Source organism: Anoplopoma fimbria, chromosome 2, assembly GCF_027596085.1.
Source record: "Anoplopoma fimbria isolate UVic2021 breed Golden Eagle Sablefish chromosome 2, Afim_UVic_2022, whole genome shotgun sequence".
NCBI classification, from domain to species: Eukaryota; Metazoa; Chordata; class Actinopteri; order Perciformes; family Anoplopomatidae; genus Anoplopoma; species Anoplopoma fimbria.
The window spans coordinates 32,136,999-32,144,303 of record NC_072450.1 but is presented as its reverse complement, the minus strand read 5'-3'; positions in this window follow the sequence as shown (position 1 = coordinate 32,144,303).

The following is a 7,305-nucleotide window of genomic DNA, read 5'->3' as shown; positions in this document are numbered from 1 at the left end:
TTGTTAGTCGCTCCAGGGCTTATTGAAGCACAGCCAAACATCTCAGCACAGCTTCCTTTTACATGCCACTTCACTGGAGACTGCAGTGAGTCTGCTCACATGCCTCTTTCCATTCTCTTTCTGCTCATAAGATACCTCTTGGAGCTGTGAGACAAAAAATGTCAGCATGAGCGCTCTGTGCTGAAAAGACAAATCCTTCATGTAAAAAGAAGTCTGGACTATGGATGCACACAGAGAGGATACTGGATTTAAGTGTTCAACCACAAAGAACCTGAACGTGTATCACAGTTTGTGTTCAGCTCAGTAATGTTTCCCAATATCTACTTCGACGCATATTACATTGAAGGCTCAATTCATTTCAAATAAAAAGAGAGCATGTGTTCTCGTGGTCATTCTATTCTATCAGGAGATGCACATAGGTTTGGTTGTAAATGTCAACTGATTTTATCAGAGCTCTTTCTGGCAAAGAAATTGTCCCAGTTAAAACAGATGGAAGTGTGATTTGTGGATGATCCAGAATGACTTTGACACTCTGATAAAAGGACAAATTGCTATTGTTTAGCATTCAAGCTTTTAAAAATGAAATGCTATTCTCCTCTGTTGTATTGGGAGGAAGGCAGGAATCTCAGAGACAGATATCTTCAAACCTGGACAAAACAAACCAGAAATATGTTTATGGCTGTAGATGCCACGAGAGACAAGGGAGACAATAAAATTTACAACCATTTTTTTTTCACCCACGATAAAACAGTGATAGAAAAAGAAAAAAAATGTATATTAACCCTCCTACCATCAATTATTCTCCGTCTGGTTATTCGTGAAAATAACTATTTTCTATGACGTATATATTTGTTGTCCGACAACAACTGAAATCAAAAGTGTTCATACCTGTTCTGAACAGCAACACTGTGAGGTGTGAAGAGCCGGGCATCATAGAGGGGAGGAGATGTAATATCTGTTAAATATGGGAATTTCTGACCGTGAACACACACACACACAGAAGAGAGCTTGAGAGAGAAATTCATACTCTGGTGTTGGAGGAGGGGGTTTCCAAACCAATTTAACTGCTCTTTGACGACCTGTAAATCAGCCTCGACCCCAAAGCATACCCTGCTTTATGGTCTATTTGATTCTAAATGGAACAAAATTGACTAAATGAACATCATGCTGTATTGAAGAAGAAACTTGAAACTAGAGATTGAGACCATAAACTCATGTTTACTGAGGGAATAAATCAAGAGAGAAGTAGAGTCATTTTCTCATAGACTTCTATACAACCAGAGGAGTCGCCTCCTGATGGTCAGTAGAGAGAATGCAAGTTTTAAGACATTGGCTTTGAGTGTTGTCTCCTAGCAGACATGCATTCAGAAAGAGGTGGTTTTAAATGGTCATTACTAGCCATGTCTCTCAGCTCTACACATTGCCACTGGCTGCAGGTTCTTTCTCTTTCATTAACCTAACTGAATCACTTAATGAGGGATCACAGGATGATGGTGATGCTGAGGGAGAATGAGTCATGCTTTAAAAGAGAGAAGTGAGGAATCTTTCCTGTCTCTCTGTGCCTCTATACTTTTCTACTGTGATGGCTTCATTGTCTGGGATTAAGGGAACATTTGAGAGTGATGAACCCATCAAAGGCGCTTCTATCTTCTCTGTCTCGTTGTCTCTCTCTACCTTCACTCGCTCTCTCGCCTCTCTCCCAGAGTTCAGAGAAGACTGTCTGACAGATTGCGGCTGGTGAGCTGCAGATAGCCAGTCCTGGTTTCACTGACATTTGTGCTGCTATCACTGCTGGTAGCAGCTATAATGATTTACCCGTATAAGTACCAATCACAATATCCCTGCCTTTTTCAAATGGAATCCGTCACATTAAACCTGGCTGTCTGAATCAAATGTTTGGATTGGGGAAATTTTGAAATACTACTTTAATATTCAAAACCGTTTCTTACACAATTTTATTATCAGCATAATATCAGTGGGCTTTTAGGGTGCTACTGCTAATCATCGCTGTGTGCTTTGGGTGGACTGTGTATATATAAAGTACTCGTAGTCCCCGTGACGTCACCCATATGTTTTTGGACTACAGTTTTGAAGCCTCAAATTTGGCCTTTTGGCCGTCTGCGTCTTGGTTTTACAACCAAAGTAAAACCAAACGCTGTATAATATTTTGTTACAATTTACTTTCCTGAAGTGAAAACACACTGTGAGAGGGTTAAAATTGTAAGTTGAAAAAAACAGACAACTCCCAGACCGGACAATGTTGTGCTAGAGACCTGTCAGTAACACGTTAGCCCCGCCCTAAAGCATCCCCTGCTTTATGGTCTGTTTGACTCTAAATGGAGCATCATTTACTAAATGAACATCATGCTGTATTGAAGAAGACTTGAAACTAGAGACTGAGACCATAAACTCATGTTTACAATGTTTACTGAGGGAATAAATCAAGAGAGAAGTAGAGTCATTTTCTCATAGACTTCTATACAACCAGAGGAGTCGCCCCCTGATGGTCAGTAGAGAGAATGCAGCTTTAAGGGGCTTCTCAGAACCAGAGGTTGCTGCCTGCTGCTTTGTGCTGAGAAAGAAGTGTAGGGCTGTAGACACAGTAAGCCGGAATATCTCCAACTGGGCCGACTGACAATCAGACCAACCAACTGGACTGTACGAGCATGCCCCAACTTGCTCTCGTTTGACATCACCAAAAAACAAACGAGTGCAAGAGGCTGATGTGTGGGAGCATCAGACCAAATCCAAAATGGAGCACTCTTAAAACGCCTATCTGACATTTCAGATGGAAAATACACACACATTGCAACTCAAACTTGCTCTTCTGTCAGTTGTTTGACACTGTTACAGAGGTACATTTCTGCTAAAGTACCACCCACCTGCCCACCTCTCAACCTCCACAACCTAAAGTGCACTTTAACAGAGCCCTAGTCTGAGTGGGCAGAGGGGCCGAGATGTGTGTTGAGCGACAAACAGCCTGACATTCAAACGGTTTTAAGACATCAGGCTGGCGGTCCACTCTTACTGGATTTCTCCATCATATAAGCATTACTGCATATTACATATTACATACATATTTAATGTACATATGAGCAAGTACCACATTTTCCTGCATCTTGACTTGGAAATATCAAAATTGTTTTGGTTACTCTATCCCAGTGATTCTCAACCTTTTTTCAGTGATGTACCCCCTGTGAAATACTTTTTTAGCCAAGTACCCCCTAACCAGCGCAAAGCATTTTTGGTTGAAAAAAAGATGTAATACTAAGCGCTCTGCCATCAGTGTCTGATTTATTAAACTGTCAACATTGTTGCATTAAATTCAGTTTATGAAGTTACACTTATATTTTATTGAATATTTATTAAATAACAATTTTTAAAGGATTTTTGAATGGATGCTAATTTTAAATATATTTTTAAAAAATCTCACGTACCCCCTGGAGTGCCTTCACGTACCCCCAGGGGTACACGTACCCCTATTTGAGAACCACTGCTCTATCCTGTATTAGTGGTGGTGGAAAAAAATCCCTGACATAAGATTCCCACAGCTCTCCTTTGCCATTATGAAAAAGGATGGCATGCTATCACAAGTCACGGCCAGCGAGCCAGAGGGCTAAACAACCTTATTGAGGGATGGCTGAAACTGAAACCGGCCAACTACCTTGCAAAGCAAAACTATAGCTATATTTTGCAAGTGCTGCCGCCAGTTGATTTAATCCTGCAACGTTTGGAAGATAACAATGCCATAGGGAGAGGGGGTGTTATGGAGTATGGTGGTTTAATTCGATACATTTGAATCATAATATAAAATGATCACGACAAACAAACATCTAAGTAAATAAAATATAAATATAAAAAAATGCAGTTATGAAAAATCTGGTGGGCATGACGATCTTTGGTATTAAGCACACATTAGTTTGCCGATGATGTTTCAGTTTAATTCCCTAATCGTTTGTATATAACATGAAATTTGTAAATAAAAAAATGCAGATCAAAATTTCTCAGAGCAGATGGTGACGTGTTCATATTGCTTGTAATGGCTGACCAACAATCCAAAACCAAAAGATATTCACTTCACGCTCATATAGGACAAAAAAAAAAATCAACCAATCTCCCCCTTTGAGAATCTACATGTTGGCATTGGTGCTTAAAAAGTCATTAAACTAATTGCCGATTAATTTTTGAATTTGTCATATTTTCAATTTAATTTACGTTTTTTTTCTTGTGTAGTATATTGTCCTCATAAAGCAACAAAGCTAGGTAAATTCTGAACATAGTTGATGGATAAGTGTCCTCGTTCTTCCTCTAAAATCTCAGTATTGCCTATTTCAGAGTTCTTATAGTTAACGGCCTAAGTGAAGTCCTTTCCATGCTTCCTACATGATGTTTACTACATATACTCAGAAGTGGTTTTGACTGAGCATGTGCTACCAAGGATTAGTGCATGTGTGTGTGTGTGTTTTTACTTGGCACGTGTGCTCAGCTGGGTTCATGACGTTTATCTTTGGCCTTCTCACATTTCCTCTCTTGTCTTCCCAGGGGTTCTCTCACGCTGTTTATCGAACAACTTTAGACATCTGGTGTCTTCAGTGTAACACAATACCAAACGTACCCAACCAACAACCTGAGAATGAGCATGAGACACTTTCTAATGTCCTGGAGGTAGATTATTGGCATGACCGGTTTGGAAACATTACAAACCCCCTGATCCTGTCTCTTGTTCTGTAGAGAACTGATCTGGTAGCTGTGGTCCATATGACTGGAGAGGACAGTAACCATGACAAATCGATGTCCATGTGTAGAGTTACGCACTTAAAACTGGTGGCCAAGTAAAAACAACAGCCCAGAGGTTAGAGTTGTGCAGTTGGATACTTCTAGCAGTCTTTGTGCTAAGCTAACACAAACACATCCTGTACCTCTATCTGTACTGAACACAGAGGAAAAGGAATACGTTTTTTTTAGTCGGTCTCTTCTGAGTCAGGGGAAGACAGAAAACAAGAGGCCTTACCAAAATTCTGGAATGTTCCTTTAAGTTTCTCATCATGGGAACCTAAAATAATGCTTAAAATATACCAGATGGAACTGTGATGACGTATTTTTTTTTTAAAAAACAAGTAATACTACAGCTTCAACTTAATCATAGGCATTTGTAGTCAAGTAAGCTCCTGAAACAACAAATCACAAACAAACCATTACTTCTCAGTTTTAACTCGCTCAGAGCACACTGACACCATAATACACACACTGCTAAAACCAGCAGGACTTGCTCTTGCAGTGGTAGCGGTATCTCTGATTTCCATCACAGATAAATGTCATATATATATATAAATCATATAACAAGACACTTCTTATGACTCCAGTTTGGACTTTCTCAGCCACTCAGCATGGACAGATTAACCCACTAGGGGACCCTGGGGCTAATGTTTGCTGTTGGGTCTCAGCGGTCCCTCACCAGAAACAAACCCGTGCTCTGTAGTATATAGAAACTTTTGGCAAATTTTCTATTCAGTCTGGTTCGGTTTCACATTGCCCAAACTAAACAGATCAAATGAAAATAGATAATAATTTGCAGAGGTGTGTGCATGGAGGACTGAATTGATCTTTTTCATCTCGAGAGCTGCCACTTCTATTTGCATGGAAACACAAACTTTGAAATATTCCATTTTTCTCACTTCAACTGATCTACTGTGAGCACGATTCTCTTCTCTTCCAGTTTATCTGCAGGTTGAACATGACGGTTGCTCTGCGCTGCAGTAGACCTTGATCGGCTTGCTGACTTTGCAACTTTGACTGTTCACCTGTGCTAACAGGTCTCATAGCCGAGCTATCTCCACAGCGCTGTGATATATTATCATTCTGGTTCACGGGGAAAAAACAACACTTGCCTGTTTGCATTTCTTTGAACCAATCAAATCAACTTAGCTAAGCCCAGGATTTAGCGACAGTGACCTTGCAAAATAGATAAATAGATAGTACAGATAGAAGAGGGGGAGGAGAAACACAGTCCACATCTGGTGAGTCAGACTAGACTGACATGAACAGATGCAAATGTGTTTTAGGAGGATTGAATCGATTAAATCGTTATTGTATTGATGAATTGATTGCAAAAAGTTGCCAAATGACTGACAAAGAAAATGCAATTCAGTAGTGGGGCAGGAAGTGTACTCTACACCAAGTATGGAACTCTGTCTGTGAAGAATACAGACATAAAGGAGGTAACGTGCTGCTAAATTAAATAGTGAGACAATCTCATATCTTTGTATTAATAAAATACTTACCAATTAGCGAGCTATGTGCTATAGCCTACTTGCAAGTGTTGATCCACTCTATAATAGCAGTGAAAGGCAGCTGACACGATGCTTCCAGGCAGTACACCGTAAAGCGAGGCTAAAGAACACACCTCCAGGCTTTTCTTTGGGATGCATCGTCCGACTCTTTCAGTCCCGATAAGGATACCTGGTTATAATATTTACTGCATGCAAGAAGTCTTTTTCAGGGGTAACCCAAAAGAAAGGAATAATAAAAATGAGTATTATTTTTTTCTCAGAATGACAAACATAAAGTTCTGTATAGAGGGCGTCACTGAGGAGTCGTAGTTTTCAAAATGTTTTATGAATTCAAGTTAAGCATCTGACACTGACACACAACATGCCACTGATGTGTGTGCACATCCATCTGAATGTGTGTGTGATTAAATAAATAACAATGACCATAAATGCTTTCCTCACTTCTTTGTTTGTTTACCAGCTAGCAGCCCACCCCACCATCTTGCTCCAATAACTCTCTCTGTCGTCAAAGCTGACTCACACACGCACACACACAAACACACAGAGTAATGCTTAATGGAAGGATAATTGTTGTGAGTTGCCAAGGAGAGATTGCAGTGATTTAGTGTGATGCTGAGAGATAAAGTCCTTCTCACACCACAGTCACTTTCCCTGTGACTGACAAGTAGCTTCTCCGGCCTCCTAACATCTGCACTGTGTTTGAACATGTTTTTGTGTTTCACACATACACTTGTGCACACAGATGGGAGATGACAGTGTCTCTGGTTTCTTGTGTTTGCTTCGATCTACACGGCTGTAAAGGTTTGTGGTGATTCTATGAAAATCCCCTCTGCCACCTGCCTCAGTCCTGCGTCTGCCTGCTTTTGAGGCAGCAGGGCTCTCTTCTCCATCACACACAGGGAAAGTACCTACTGTACAGAAGCTCATACCAGGATACACACATACTGTACATGCATGCCAACATACCGTCTCTTTACCACCAACATAGAATAGGTTCCGTTCTGGTCAGCGCACC